We start from the raw sequence: 16,928 nt of genomic DNA on the forward strand, positions 1-16,928 counted from the left end.
AGCTGGGAAACAATTTGTCACTTGCCAGAACATTTGTCCAGCATTGCTTGCAGTGATACTGGAAGTCCAGTTTAGGAGTGGGTGGCAAAGTGAGCCTCCATGGCAGTTGCTCATCTCTCTTCCCACCAACCTCCTCCTCCAGGAACATGGCACAGACATGAATGTTTCCTTTCCTGCATCCGTGGGATCTCTCAGGAGTCCGGTAAGAGACGGCGCTCTGGGAAGTAGTGCTGTATCAGGAGTGTGGATTAAGGGGCAGCGTCCCAGTTGGGAAGGCTGGTTACTGAGACCTTCCACCACCAAGACCTCAGCAGTGCTGCTTTAGGAATAGGGACATCTGACACATCTTTCACCAGCTGAATCACTGAGAATTTCAGTTGTTTACAATGCATCTTTTATCTACCAGGAAGGGGAAAAAAATATCTATTTGGGATGATTTGGAAATACCTTGGGCACCTGAACCCAAGGATTAAAGATTCACAAACCCAGGTTTTCCCTCAGAAACCATTCCAGCTAGGGAGGTCAGTCCTAGAGAAATTGTTCACTGTGCAGATGTGGCATTCCTGTCATACTACTCAAGACTACAGAAAACAGGCTGCTCAAGCTGCTGCTCCTTTTTTTTAATCCTAACAACCCTGGAAGTGCCTACCCATAAGGAACGACTAAAGCTTTTCCAGAAATAAAGCACATTTGTGATATTGCAAGTCTGCTCCTGGAGCCGTGCCTGGCATCACATAGAGTTATGAATCTATGGTGACAGGGACTCTTTTCCACAACTCTTCCACATGGATCAGAGCAGCACCCTCTGTGCATTCAAATACCATCATCCCATACAGGTGTCCCACCAACAAGCACACACATGATGTGACACCTCCAAGCACAAAGCTCCAGAAACAGAGAGATGTGTAAACAATGGAGCGTCTTAGGGTTAACCTCTGCCTGGTCTCTTCTGGTGATGTGGCAGCAAAGAGTCCATAGAAGGGGACTGACAGGCTGAGACAGGCCTAAATCTCAGCTCAGCATGGTTTTCCTGTATGGTGACTCTACTTTGTCACAAAGTTAGCATGACGGGACCACCTGTGCATCTTCTCCTGATGTCTTTAAAGAGCGGAGAAATCACCCTCACTGCAGCAGGGAGAGCACATAAGATCTATTTGTACATTTTGCCAATACCCCAGTGTCATTCCTAAAGGCATGGTTAAGTATCTGCTCCCCTCTCCCACTGTGGCCCTAGCCCTCTCCTCAGGGTGTCCTGGAGCAGTACAGAGCTCCTTGCAGGGATCATGAGCAGAGATGTGATGAGTCCTCCCTGTCAAGCACAGACCTACAATCGGTTTGAGACAAGCCTGTGGAATTTCTCTCTTATAGACACAGATTCTCCTGACATTTCCAGAGGCCTCAGCTTGACTAGCTCACACTTTGGCCCTTCTTCGCCCTTTCTGTGCTTCAGCTTTAAGCCCAGAGTGATGAATTTGCTTGCCTGCTTCATGCTGGCCATTCACTTCACTGTGGTGTAGGTGGCTCTATTTAAAGATAATTCCCAAGTTAAAAAAAAAAAAAAAAAAGCCCACACCAGGTGAGAGGTAGATGTATCTGCTTCTGCTGCTTTTGCTGTGGGGTCAGAAACCTGCAAGAGGGAGATGGTGCAGATGGGTACTGGGGGCAATCCCTCCCAAGAAGGAGCAGCAGGTGGACATCTCCCCCTCCATTAACACTCACCTTGGCACCATTTACATCAGAGGCTGGTGCTGAAAGGTGCTGCACGGCTCAGCCCCCTCCCTACAGCCTGATTACTTAACAAGAGAGCATTGTCCCTGCCAGCAGGAGCCTGGCCTCATGATGCTGAGCAGGACAAAGGCTCAATTTACCCTGTGAAAGAGCTGGAAACCAGGAAGGGGCCAGAGGCAGCCAAAGCCCATTCTCCCTATCTGAGAGACTTTGGATTTTGGTGCAGTGGGCTGGTCAGCTGCAGGCACAAGTGCTCAGGGCTTAGAGCTGCCTGCCTTCAGCAGGAAGTGCTCTGGGACAGTGTGGAAGTGGGAGGTGTTGGAGCCTTATTCAACAAGAGGAGCACTTCAGATGCCTCAGACATGAATATACTCATTTTGTGTAGAACTTGGCATTTAAGTAAAAGTCTCCTGTGTTGCATATCCACCCTAGTGCACAAGAGGAAAAGTGGGGCCTGATGTTTGGAAAAACCACTTATGATTCCCAGCTCTTTGCTGCTGGCAGTGCTCTGCCTGTTTCAGAGGACAACGTACAGTGTGTTGTTCTTTACAAATGGTTGCAGCGCTCCAAAAATACAGAAACTCCTGCCTCCTGTCATGCACCAAGATAACCAAGACAGAAATTAAGGGAAAGATTTGAACACCCCTCTGAATGAAGAACTGCACAGAGGAGGAGGAGGAAGAAACTCGTGTACAAAGGCAAACACAGAACCATTTCTTCCAGGGCAAGTCACACATGTCAGTCAGTGACAGAAGAAAGACTCTTTGACTGCCTTCCTAGAAGGTGAAAAGCACCATTTTTGCCACCACCTCTGGTTAAAAAAGACAAAAAGGGTTGAAATTAAGAAGATAAGGGGAAAATTGTGTCATTGTCTAAAGTTTGGCAAGAACATGCAACCACAGATGACTTAATCCATCCTGGAGAGGGAGGACCTCAGGGAGCTACACAGGCATCTGGTGTGGAGGGAGTCTTGAAACTGTTGTGAGAAATGCCTTCCTCCAGCCAGAAATTAAGCACTTTTGTATCACACCAGGTGATGGCTAGGACAGGTTGATCCTGACATCCTCCAGAGGGCTGTACCTGGACAGAGGCACACAGACATGCAGAAAGCCTTCCACAACCAAAAAGAAAAAAAATTCCCAACCCAAACCCAGCCCCAAAGCATTTAACTGGGGCCAGGTTATAGGATCGTTTAGCACCTACCATTTTTCACAGCAGGCAATTCTATCCATTTGTTCAGCTTCAATTCTTTGTCTGCAAATTCGGCACTTAAGCAGAAGATATTTCTCCAGTCCAGTCACAATGGACAGGATCATCTCAATACATATTTATTCTTGTGTGTTGTAGCTGTCAGCCTAAATTGGATCATTTTGGACTTCCCAGGAGAAGGCACAGTGAAGCCTCTCACATTGGCTGACATGCAGATGTTGTCTGGGAAGGCTGGAGGTGATGTGACATGCTGAGCTCAGTGCAGGAAGTGGCCACACAGCCACAAATAAACCCTGTCTGGTGGTGGACACTCATTAAATACTTGACTGCAAATATTCCCCATCCTCCCAGGCACCCATGTCAGCTAGATACATAAGAAGAAAAATCAGAAGAGTTATTGGCAGGAATTTTGACTCTGACATTTGGGATTAGGAGACACTATGAGAGCGGTGCTGCCACATTAAGTATCATCCCATCAATTCTCCAGTGAGCACAGTTCAGTGGGAGGTGCAGCCCATCAACAGGCGACAATTGCGGTGATATTTCCTTGCTGTTGAATGCTAATAGCTCAGGCTTGTAGTACTGCATTGCAAAAACATCCAATTTTTTTTCTTCTGTTTCTAGATTAGGGTTCAAGAAGGGATATGGGAGTAGAGATAGATTTTATATCACATTTTGGTTACATCGGGTTTTTGTCTACAAGATTAATTGCAAGGTTATTTTAGCTGAAATGTACATTGCAAAGGATTTATAAAAACAACTGTAATTGAACTCCTATTGAAGAATTTTTCTTCTGCTTCCAAACACAAGAACTGGATTGCATCTCTATATAAAGCTGCCAGCCAGCTTATTCTGCAGATATTAAAAAGATTTTCTTGCTATTGGTCTGATTTTTGAAAGGTTCCTCTGAACAATGCAATCCCAGCTTGATTAGCCACAAAGTGCCCAGTCCTGAAAAAGGATTTTTCCTATTTCAGTTTCTTCTTCCAGCAGGGGATTCCCTCTTAATCAGCTGCAGAAAAAGATTGGAGAACAGAGTTGGAGGCAGAGAGAGAGGAAAGTGTGGGGGTCAATTCTTTAAAGCGAGAAGGGTTATTTCTCACTAACTACTGCAGAATATCTTGTCCATCACTTCCCTGAAGAAAATAAATTGCAATCCTCCAGAAAAATTGGCAGGATTACTAGAATTTGAACTGGAGATGCTCTCAGTCATCTGGCCTACTTCCATTGCTCACACTGGATGAGACCAGCACAAAAGACAGAAGTGGAAAGCAAAAGTCAACCAAGTTCATGTGAGAAATGAGACTCACATTTTTTAGCAGCAAGAATTATTAACCGCTGGAATAAACTACCAAAGGGAGTGAGGAGTTCCCCATTCTGGTGTCTTCAAAGCAAATAAAAATGCTCTTGTCAAGTAGGAGTTATAGGTTTCCGACCAAGAGTTGCTAGATAGTTCATCACAGCTTAAAAGCCATGAGCTGCTTGTGCTGTGCAGGAATCACACGGCTGTCCCGTGATCAGACACACTGGTTGGAACCTATTAGCAGCTGGCTGTAGTGCAGCTACAAATGAGGTGTTTGTAACAGCTCAGCCTGGCCCCCGTATCACTGCGCAGTGCCGAGGCAGGAGAGCAAGTCCTGGGGTGGGTGTGCTCTGCCGGGAAAGCTGCTAGTTTGCAGCTGTGAGGGTTTAAAAGCTGACCAGGGCATCTTCCCGCTGGCTTGCAACACCAGTCCTTAACTAAATCAATGCTTTTAAGGCAAACTTGCAACATGTCATCAAAGTAACTGCTAACTTGTAACATCAAGCGATTAAAAAAAAAATAAAACATTGGGAACACCTGGCTTTGGCACTGGATCCACCCGGAGATCAAAGCACTTACAGAAAGGAAATAGATAAGGAAAAGGGCACCATCCTGCAGAGAGAGGAGGGATCAGAGCCAGCAAGTGTGATCATGCGTGGGGCTGGAATCAGGGATCCCTCCAGCTCCTGATGCTGGTCTCTACACCAAGCAGTGCTGGAGGACAGTGCCCCTAGCAATCTTCTAAGAAGGAGCTGACCTCCCTAGCCCTCGCAGTGGGAATGGGGGTCCCTAAAGACACCACAAAATCTGGATTCCACCTCACTATGGCCACTGTCAACTAAAAGGATGAGGTTCGTACACAGCTGACACAATATCCTTGAACAATTCTTCAGCCTCAACACGTCAGAATGATAGAGGATTGGTCCTTTGCAGGTCCCCATCAGCACAATTACCCATGGTCCCCTACCTGCCCCTCTGTAGCCCTGGGGTCCAAACATAAGGATTGCAGTTCAGATCCTCAGACAACACAGAAAAATGGGGAGAAAGTTGCACATTTATATCTCTTGTGATTACCGCCCACTTGAGACCAACGGTTGTCAGAACAGTCTCTGAAATACAGCTCTGCTTCCACCCAAACCAGGGACTACCTTGTCCTTACAGGGAGGTCATGGTCTCAACTTCTCTTCCTTTCTCTTGCATCTGGTGTGAAGAGCACTCAAATGTGAGAGCACACAAGTCTCTTGCCTGTCTATGGGCAGAAAGATCACCAGTGCACAAACTATTAACTGAATCTATATTAATTTCCCACATCTAAAAATCTGAGTAAAATCCTTTAGCAAGTTCTCCTCTGTCAAGTAGGAGAAATCTCCTACTGCCATACTAGTACTTCCAACCAAGCCTCAGCCTTTGATGAATGCCCACCCAAAAGTCTGGCTGCCACATCTGTGCCCCTGTACTTGCACCAAGACCCCTCTGCAGTTCAGCCTCCCTCCATCCCTTGTCCATGACCAATCCCCAAGCAGAGCAGCCTGTGGGTCCTCCAGTGCCAGCAGCTGTAAGGGCACGTATTTCAGTTTACGCAGGCCATGACTGACATCTCAGCTACATTTGATTTCACTCAGGCAAGTTTAGGAGGGCTTCATTGTTCATGTAGAGCTCAGTGTCACTTACAGCCTCCCAGACCATGTTGTTTTGGTAGGGATTTTTGCAAACACCAACCCTTCTCACTTTAATTCAGGGTGCCTGTCAGCAGGGCTGACATGCTCTCCTGGTCAGGGGAAATATTTCATTTTCCCCAAGGCTTCAGCTTGCAGGAATGCTAGAGTTTGAACAGTGTGTATAACTCATACTTCCCATGGTTCTTTCAGATTCTCAGATGACACAAATTCACTTTGCCTTCCTACTCTGGGAAAGAGCCAGAGCAGCTCAGCCTGCAGAGATGCAGAGCACTATGCAAAGTTCTACAAGTGCAAAGGAGCAGAGACAGCAGCAATCATACAAACATTTGAATCTGTTTATCCTGCCTGATAAGATTTCTTCAGCCATGTAAACTATGAAGAGCGGGATCTCAAAGGCATTGATGAAGGGGGTCTGCAGACAAAGAATCTCCAGGACATCTTACTGCACCCCCTCCCCATCTGCTGCTGCCCAGCCACTTCCTCAGCTGCCCTCACTAGAGATCACCCAGCAATTGCTTGCCCAGGGCAACAGCAACAAGACACGACATGGCTTTGTGAATCTTCTGATGCAATTTAATTGCTGGAAACAAAGCAGAAGAGTATTTTCCCTAAAAGTTCTTGGAATTTCCAGGGAACATATGCATATTGGAGCTCTCCAGTGGGCTCTCCTTACAACTTATGAGCACAGAATGAAAACATCACTAGTGGAAAGAGACACGGAGAGAGAGGCAGTGCCAGAGATAAAGTGGTAAGAAAAGCAGGGTGTCATCATCCACCTGATCCTGCAATAATTATCTTGGATAGCAATTCCTACTGCTTTCATCAGGTACTCAGGCAAAAGGAGGAATGTGGGATCTGGCCCAGCATGTATGATGATATCAGTGGCTCATTGTCACGGAGCTGGGAATTACTGCCAGCATGATAACAGCCCCTGCCACCCACACTTTTATTCTGTAACATCACACTCTCTAGAGAACCACTTGCTGCTAATACACCTTGCTCAAAACACCAGAGGCAAAAAGGTTCAGTGGAGAGTCCCCAACTTGAGGGCTGCTCCTGCCAGCCAAACCGCTTTGAGCTCCTAGCAAACCAAGCCATATGGCTCCTGTGTGCCAAAAGCCCACAGCAGGGCTCAGCAGCCAGAGGCGTGGGGAGGGGAGATTAGTCAGCAGGCACAGTGGCTGGGCTCCCCAGCCCCTTGATTTGTTTGTCTGATTGCAAATATGATGCAACCTGACAGCAGCACAAGGGTGCAGGGGTTTCATTATACACCCACACACCACCTACATTTTCTGCCCCTGACCCACTGAGGTCCAGCACACCTGCAGCACAGACAAACATCAGCAGGTTTGGGAGCATTGTGAGCATTTAGCCCACAGCTGTAACTCTTGGTACTACACAGATCATAGTCAGCCTGATTGCCTTTAAAAAAAAAAAAACCCTAAGTATAAAATAAAGAGGAAAGAGCTTTTATAATCTTTCACCATTTATACCTGGGCTTTCTATCTCTCAAGGCAGAGGAGAAATTATTCTTGCTCCTTCTTGCCTAGGGGACCACAGCTCTTGCTGAGAATCTACCTGGGGGGTTGGGCTCTGGTTGTGGACATATGCTGGACACTCACACAGAGAACAAACTCATGCAACACCAGTTTTGTTGTTGTGGTTCTGGGCCTAGAAACATTCCTCATACGTGCTTATTAATAGGCACTAACAACACCTCAGCTCCCAGAACTTCACTCCTCTTTCCAATAAAGAGAGATGCAGTCACACCACAGGTGCAGATGCAGCATTCCCAGTGAATGCCACCCTCCCCACTTCTCAGTAATGCTCCCAATGACTCTGCAGTAAGCAAACACCTCTCAACATGAAAGCAAAGAGGAAAGGACACAGCCTGATTGAATTTGCTTGTGGTCAACAGCAATCTTTACCTCTCACTATCACTCTTTATATGTTAATCAACCCTCTATCTTCTCCCCCACTCTTCCCAGGTGGACTCCTTCATGGGTCTGATAAGAACCTCACCCTCATTTGGGCAATTAATTAGATGGGAAAACATACCACTAAAGAACCCAAAACCCAAATAAACTTTATATTCTCTTTCAGTATTTCCTGTTTCAGGCTTTGCTGAGATTTGTGTTTTTCTGTTGTATGTACAACTCTCTTCTGCCGGTTTACCCCCTGCCCACTGATCCTCAATGGATGTATCTAAACACAAGGGCAAGAAGTGACACTGTTTTAGGCCAGGTTGTATGTGAAGGCTTTCTAAGTGCTGTTCCAGTCAAGATGCTGTGAAGCCCCACCTGGTGAGAGGCTGTTCCTCAGGCACTGGGGCCTTGGCTGAGGCAAAGCCTGGTATTTGGCATGACGTATCTAGCACTGGACCTACCTTCTGTTGGCCCATGACCAGACTGCCCAGAGTATTTGAGCTCAGACAAATGCCTTTTCCTAACTCACCAAAATTACACTGCCACCTGACCAGCACCCAGGCATTGTAAAGTTCAGCACACATCTGATGTCTCTTTGGTACCTCAGTACCTTCCCAGATCTATAAGATCTCTCCCTGGTTGACCCTCCTCAGTGAAGCACAGTAGGGAGAGCAGAGTAACACACCATAAAAGACACATCCCTCTCCTCCAAGGAGCTCTCCTTCACAAAACAGCCTGAAAAAATGAGATGTTTTGGGCCCCTTTGCATTGCACTGACAGCTCACCGGGGCAGCACTTAGATCAGTAGGGCAGCATAACCATCTCCTGGGTGGTCTAGCATTCTGCATGCTCCAATTGTGTAAAGAATTGAACCAGGGGAGTAAAACCACAAGTGAAACAGTACTTACTAGCCAAAAAGGATGTGGGGGAGGTGAATTGGAGACTGGACTCTGAAAACAAATGAGATAGGGAAAATGAGTGGCTGCAGAGAAAGGGCTACCTTGGCAGAGAGAGGAGCATTCTGGAAGCGGACGAGTCTGTCACCTGGAGACTTGCAGATCAAGGTGAATGAAACACAGGCTCTCAGAGCTGAAAGAATGTGGTAGGTAAACAGAAGCTGGAAATAAGCACAAAGCCACAGGTTGCCTTTTAAACCTGGTATTCAGAATGAACAACACAGCAAAGTCAACAAGCTCCTGAGAGTACCTGGTTTCCAGGCAGTTGTGTCTACAAACTCATAATGCACTCAGGCACTGTGGGAGAGCTGAACCCAGACTGAGGTCAGTGCTGTGCAAACACTGCAGGGCTCAGGTAGTGAAAAGCTCCAGAAACCAACCCCCACCCTTTGCTTTGCACTGGAACAATGCAAACCCAGAGCCATGGCCCTGGTCTGCAACATCTGGGGCTTTGTAGGGGCACCCCATACTGCCCCCTCCATGCACATGTGATAGCAGAGTGCCTGGGCAGGGTGTGTGGGGGTCAGGGAGAAGTGGTTCTCCACCAAACCCTACTCACCATCTGAAGATAAGCAGCTTTCCACAGAACTCTAGCTCTGAGAGGCATTCTGCAGTCTCTGTCCAAGTGTGCAGCACACAGACACCTGGTTCCCTCCTTGCTCTCAGTGAAAAGAGAGCCAGCAATGCACTGAGTAGTAGCCCAGAGCAGGGCTACAACCCCTTCAGAAGCGAGGAGGTTTTCCCTGGAGACTCACAGCAGGCTGAATTTGTTCCACCTCTCCTGTTCGGTGAGTCCTCATCACTCTTTCATGCAGAGAGGATATGGCTGCCCTCTCACTGCAGCACTGCCAGGAGCCCACAGCTCAGACAGGAGCTGGTCCCATTTAAGCCCAAATCATCTCAAGGGTCCTGTTTTTGGAGTGTTGATGGAGAGAGCCCGTGGGGGCAGATCCCCTTAGACAGGGCACCACAGAAGAGATTTTCTCCCTCTATTCAGTTGATTTCCTGCTTCCTAGTTCAATGTTGTTTTAATACCTCTAAGGCAAACATCTAAAAAGTGGGATGATGTTTCAGCCCTCATCCATGCATGCAGGGAAAGCCCTAGTTCATGCCATTGCTTACTGATGCCTGTCCAGATTGCTCCATAGCTGCTGGTGGGCTTTGGCAGCTTCTCCTTGTGGAAGGGGTCCCCTCCTCCCTGTGCCCCTGCATCACCCTCACACAGCCCTGGAGGTGGGCAGCAAGGCTGGGAGCTTCAAACACTCGCCCCAGGCTTCCACACAGACCCATGGCTCTAATTGGCAACAAATGAATCCAGACTGTTTCCCGAGAGACAAGAGTTTCAACAATCCCTAAAGCCTCTTAGGCAGCAGCAATATCCTAAATGGGAGCGTTATTCCCCTGAACTGCTCAACAGAGCCTGTAGACATGAAATGCTGGAACACTCACTCAGGAGCCCCCTTGGGATAGGAAATCTTCCCTGTAGGCATCATGGATAATAGGTCCTGGGTCATACTTGGGGAGCTGCAGAGAATTCTCCCACTGATGAGCTGTAAAGGCCAGGGGAAACGGGATGCCCCGAACCAGAAAGCTCCTTCTTGGATTCAGAGGCCCCCCTTGAGCTCTGGACTTTCAAACCTTACTGATTCTCACTGTTGATGGGGGCAACATTTGTGTCCTGTGTCCCCTGCACAGGGGGCAGTGGCAAATGGACATGTCCAGAGCTGGTGATGAAACTCAAGAGTGTGACCCTTGGTGCTTTCTAGGAAATGAGAGGCTTCTCTCCAGCTGAAAACAGGGAAGAAGAAGAAGGGCAAAGCACCCCACTGTCCCCTGCCTCGCAGAGGGCTTATTGTTGATGGAGGGGCAGGAATGAATCTATGTTCACCACAGCCACCTCCTCTGAGCTTCACACACCTCATGACCCTGTTCTTGGCCTTCTCCTGGCCAGGGATGCACAGTCCCTGCTGTGAAGGGTGAAGGGTGGGGAGCCAGCAGCTGCCAAGGGTTCATTTGAGCTCACAGCATTCCTCCAGAAGCTCTTCTAATCCCCGTGACCTCAGTGGGTGGATGGCAGCCAATTGCCATCACTGCATCCTTAGCAGACCTTGGCTGCAAAGCCAAGGTAATGTTACCACTGAGGGAGTTAAAACGGGGAAAAAAAGAAATAGGAAAGAGAAGAAAAAAAAAAAACAAACAAAGAAAACAACTCGCCTGGCTGGTCTAACTGCATTTAGTTGATCTGATTTCAGGCATCTGCTAAGACACAGCATGCCTATTTATCATAATCAGCTTAGGGCACAAGGACAGTGTTAACTAGGCTTTACTGGATTAAAACCTGCCAACTAATTCATAGTACCTACCCAACCAGTAAAAGTGGGCTTGTACACAGTCTCTGTGCTTTGTCTTAGACATTTTAACTGGCATTAAATAAAAGCATCTGCATAAGGTGGAAAGTTACAATGGCCCTATTGATCCATCAGCATTATGAGCAAGAAAAGGGCTCAGGAAAAAGAGTCTCATGGTGCAAGTGCAGGCAGGTTAACACAGAGCAGAACTGTAAAACCACTGAGTACAAAAGCTGTGTCTTGACGTATTCCTGCCCATTCAAACTGCTCAAGACTCACTCTGAAATCACCAGCAATATGCCTTAGAATCAGCTGCAGGATTTAAACTAGACTGGAATTTGCAGATAAAACTTGGTTAAATCAGCCTGGAAGCGCTAATATAAATCAATACTTTGAATGTATAGGTATAAAATAATGCAATAGCTATTTTAAGTCCCAAAGAGCAAATGTTAACTACAGCAGAGTCACATCAGAAAATACTAGTGTGAGCAAAAAGGGAATTTCACTGTTCCTATGAAAGCAAATGTAAAAATAGAAACAGTGCTTACAAAAATGGAGTGGAGTCTGGCTGGAAACCCTCAGTGTCCATGACAACACCCCTGAGCAAACCCAAGTCTCCCTGCCTTCAGGGCTGTGGAGCCTTGCACATATTATATCTGCCACCTAAGACTGTTTGGAGTGCCTGCAAAGCAGAAGACAAATTTAAATATTTAAGGTGTTTCCTGAGAAGGTAATTACACTATAGAGAATTGCTTCATATAACAGTAAACGTCTGCTGGTCATTTACAAATGAGTTCTTGGTTCAATTGACCTAAGTTTCTGACAAGAGCCAGCCATTCCTAAGTGCTAGGAATCCTGGTTAAGGAAAAACCCCAACACCCCCAAATCCAGATGTCTTCCTGCCATGGATATTATCTCATCCATCGTCCTCAGGTAAGTGGTGTCCAGACCATGAAGTAGAAGGGGCTGCTACTTTACCAGTGAGTTACTGAGTTGTGTTGGACCCCCTACCCAACCCTCTCATCACACCTCCACTTGTACATAAGTACCCTCAGTTTTCTTATTGCTGCAGGGTTCTGTGTATTTGACCACAACATCCCACATGGCAGGATCTGACAAGTTTTTGACCGGCTTGAGATGCTCTGCAAGCCCAGCTCCTGTGGTCCTACAGGTTACCTCAAGGCAGCTGCTTTGATTAAAGACAAATGCAAACCATGTCCCCTGAAGGCTACAACATAAAAAGGAAGCAAGAACCCCAGTGTACTCTCTTTGCATGGAAAACACGCACTGGGGGACAAGGGGAAGTGGGTTGAGTTGGGATTTTTACAGGTTTGAGGTCAGCAGAGCTGATGTTTGTGCATTAGCACATTAGATAATTAAATGCAGGCAGAGCCAGGTGTTTGTTGTAAGCTTCTCCTTCCTCCATTTAAGCCTCCACCTCCTAAAACAGGAGATGACCTTTGATTTCCCAGCAACACCCATATCCTTATTCAAAGGTAGGAACTGCTCCTCACTGGGGTGGTCAGGGGGTTACTGCAGCTCCTACCCACATCCTGTAACACAATGACTGTGACTTCCCTCCAGTGGGCCCTGCTCCTTGAGCTACAGAAATCCCTGGATCCTGGAACAGAGAAATGAATGTAGATAAACCAAAGTAAAATGGTGCAAAGTGGCAAAACAACCAAACAAACAAAGGCCTAGGAATGTATTAAGCCATTCTAAGGATCTACAGGATGACCAAAGACTTCATGCATCAACATCCCTCTTTAGCCAGCTGAGTTCTTAAAGTTGTCAGTGCTGTTTGTCTTCATCCAGGCACATCCCAGCAGGAAGACTAGGGAATGGTAAAGGGGAGGATCACAACGAGGCCCTAAGCCTGGTATTACTGACTCCATGAATCCAACCTGCATGCTCCAGACTGAGTCCCTTGGCAAGAGTTGCCAGAAGCCAGCTCAAGGACTGAGCCTTATCACTTGGCTCCCTTTCTTTTCAGTGGGATAATATCTTCTGTTGTTGCAGATAAATCATATTTACTGCCAACTCCCTGTTTATGCTGCTGCTTAATTTGCACATATGCAATGTACTGAGGTAAAGTGTCCAGCTGCTGCACCTCAGTAGCAAACAAGCAACGTTTGCTGCAGCTGGGAGGAACTGGGGAGAGATGATGGCACTGGGCAAGAGCAGGAGGTGGATGGCATCACCCCAAATACCTTTTATTTTCCACACACTCATGCTGCTACTGACACATTTATTCCTACAAGCACTGATCCCTTGTGACTCAAGCAACACAAAGCAGACCTGGCTCCTCTGCAACACCCACATCCAACAAGAAAGTTAGTTGCTCTGTTAGGCACCTTTCCAACAAGAAGCCTTCTCTCCCATTCCTCAACTCCTCACATTTCCCATTGACACCTCTGCTGCCAGTGAGGCCAATGGGGTATCATCAGCTAGGGCAGTGCAGCTGCAGAGAGACAGGCATGCTGACCTGTCCAGGAGGATACATCCTGCTCTCCAGCCTGCTTGCAGCAGAGGTCAGGGCCATGTTACACACAGCTCAAGGCAGCTTGCTAAACCTTACCTGGGAGGCTCCCAGGACTTAACAACACCATGATGGGGAGCTGCAGGGCAGCTGCAGGGCAGTCAGCATGATCTGAATAAGCATAAAGGTCTGAACAGTGGATTTTTTTCCCCTCTCTTGCTTTCTGGTTATAAATTTCTCCCCATCCTGCATCTCAGTTTCCTCAGCCATATTAAGGGTTCAGTGGTGCTCAGAGCACAAGCCACTCTGAGTTGGCAAAGTGCTTCTTGTGGAAAGCTTGAGCACAGCACAGGAGATATTTACTGCACCTCAAAAGCAGCACATGATACCTGACGTTTAATATGCATGAAAAATGTCTGGACTTTCAGAACTGGGGCACTGTAAAGTCACACCCTGCCAATGGATCTCCTGTAGGCACTGGTACTGCAGAAGTGTGGGAGGACTCATCACCCAGTCATGCAAGAGACTGAGGATTGTTATGATTAATCTTTCTCCATGATGTGGAGGTACTAAAGGACTCCAGCCTCTGACCAGACTGGCAGGAAGCCAGATCCTGGATAAACAGAGACCCAAAAGACCATTTTTTGTCTGAAGGCATTTACAACCTAAGATGCTCAACAGGAATCATATATGCAGCAGTGGAGAATTCAAAGGGAAGGTGTAGTAATTACATATTGAAGGTGGAAAATACTCTGGCCTACTGCCAAGTCAACTTTGCATACCACAGTGAAGAATTTTGGGGCAATAGAGCTAATGGTAATTTGTAATGCCTATGTAAAATGGATCCAGCCTCCTTCCCAGGCTGGGGCTATGAACTCCAGCATTCCCAGGGGTTCAGAATACAAAGCACTAGTTAGCCTTTCTGTAAACCCTGGCTAAAACCTACCTCTGGCAGAACATGCTCAGCCAGGCAACCTGCCCTCCCACTACGTCCTCTAGCCTTGAGCTGAGCACAGAGCCATTCTTCCCACCCAAGAGGCTGCTGATGGAGGACATGGACACCTCAGGGGGACATTTTGTGCTGTACTGATTTAGCAGCCAGTGGCTTTCTCCCAGCCTCAGCACAGTATGAACTCAGTGGCAACCTCTGTGCAGCAGAGCAGAGTGAACTGAGCTCCTCTCAGCTCGCAGACTGAAGCAGATGGAAAAAGATGTGCCCCAAATGCCCTCGACACCTTCTGTTCACACCAGCAGCACATGAGCCACACTGGCAAACCAGGCACCTACCTACCAGAAATAAATACATACAGCAGTGAAACTGTACAGATGGAAAATTCCTGTTTTATCTGTGGCACTGTCTGGGGTTGTTCCAACACTAGACAGATCAGTTTTTGGATTCTTTTTGATGTACTCTCTTAAAAAAAATCCCTTAATAGCAGCCTAAATTAGACTACAGAGAGGAAGGCTTCAAAGAGGAAAATCCAAACCACTTCTGCTTCCTAGTTGCAGAAGAACTCTTGAAAAAAAATCTTAGACTTCAAAAAAACCCCAACCCAAATCTAGTGTACTGTCCACCTTTCATACTCTGTTTGCATGGCATTTCAGATGCTCAGGTATCAATATCCTCTCCTGAACATGGCTTTCCCAGGACTGAGTAGACAAGCTCAAAATCCAGTCAATCACTCCATCACTGCTGTGAGCTTTCTAAAATCTCTTAGAAGGCAGTGATTCATGAGAATAATTCTTTCACCTGATGCATAATATTTGCAGAAAGTGTGGACAGGCTGTCAGATGACCAGTGCTTTGCTCCTGAATCTGTTTGTGACTTTGTATAATTTTTACCTGTCAGTAATCCACTTTTTACCTCTCCATTTCTGTCACCTTTCCCTAGTTTTCCCTTTTAGATGGGTTAAATTGCCTCATGCCAACTTCTCCATAATGGGGCTAAGCTGTGGTTCCTGGAAGCTGCTGTACTGCTTTCCCTTTCCAAATGAAAGGGGGAACACAATTTAATTTCCCTCCCTTTAAAATGTCATAAAGCCTCTTAATTCTCCTCCTTTGAGAGCTGGGTGCTATTTTCATGTCATAAAATAGGTACAGTGAGAGGATAAGTTCTTAAAACTCATTACTAAAATCAGAGGGATGTGGGTTTGCAATGGCTCAGAAAGGCTGTATAAGATCACAAATAAAGGGACCAAACCTCTCCTAAGCAGAGATTCTAGCAATGCTCCAAACATCCTTTGTTCAGAGGAAACCCCTTTCATTAATATCTTACACAATACAAAAGCCTTTTGGTTTTCTTTTGGTGGTGTGGAGAACAAAAGTTGTTACAGTTATATAAGCAGGATATCAAAATAACTTTTTTCCATAAGGAAACATGAGAATTGGAGGCTTTTATTTTTAATACAGAAAGAGCCTCAGACTATCTAACAGTATGTAGCATGAAAACAAACACCCTGAGAGAGACCAAAGACCCTTCTAACTCAGTAGTATCCTGTCTCCAGCAGTTGCCCATAGCAATTGCCCAAAGGAAAAGTGTGAAGTGGAACAGGTGGCAAAGCTTCCCCAGCACACTCTCCCTCTCCATGGCCAAGGGTTTCCTGAGCCAGAGACACTGTGCTGATGTCTAAGCACCCATGAGGGACTTGTTTTGCTCTGACCCAAGTCCCTGCAGACCCAGGGCTGGTGAAATGTGAGATGCAGAAGGGCAGGAGCATGAGAGCCAACCTTTGTACCAGTACAGGAACACTCCTGCTTTCCTTGAGATGTTGCAAATCCTCTGCTATGATGAAACTCCTCTCATACCTGCCCACCACCTTCTGACATGAGCCAAATCCCCATTAATAATCTGAGGGTTTTCTTCCTGAGGGCTCCCTCCTCAGCCACTACCTCCAGTAGGAACAGAAACAGGTCAATACAGAGAAGCTACTGAAAATTCCACTCTTCATTAGCAGTTGCTTATAATATTGGCTCATCCTGAGTCATGACATAGCTCTACCCAGTAACCCATATATTGTACACAGGATATGTTTGCACTGCAATCAAAGAAATAATTATTGAGATGGTTGCTACAACCAGACGTTATATAATAGTTGTGGCTAGTCTTACTGGCTACATTGGTCACATTCAGTATTTCCACGCTGATAACATAAGAGTAACAGGAAACAAACAAGCAAAACCCCCACAGAAACCCAGTCAATAAAAACCTCTCCAAACACGCTTGTACCAATGTTGCTGTTCTGCCTCCCAGCTTCCTCCTGTCTATCTCACTAGACCACCTGGAGCACTTACTGGGACCAGA

This window comes from Cinclus cinclus, chromosome 7, assembly GCF_963662255.1.
Source record: "Cinclus cinclus chromosome 7, bCinCin1.1, whole genome shotgun sequence".
Lineage (NCBI taxonomy): Eukaryota > Metazoa > Chordata > Aves > Passeriformes > Cinclidae > Cinclus > Cinclus cinclus.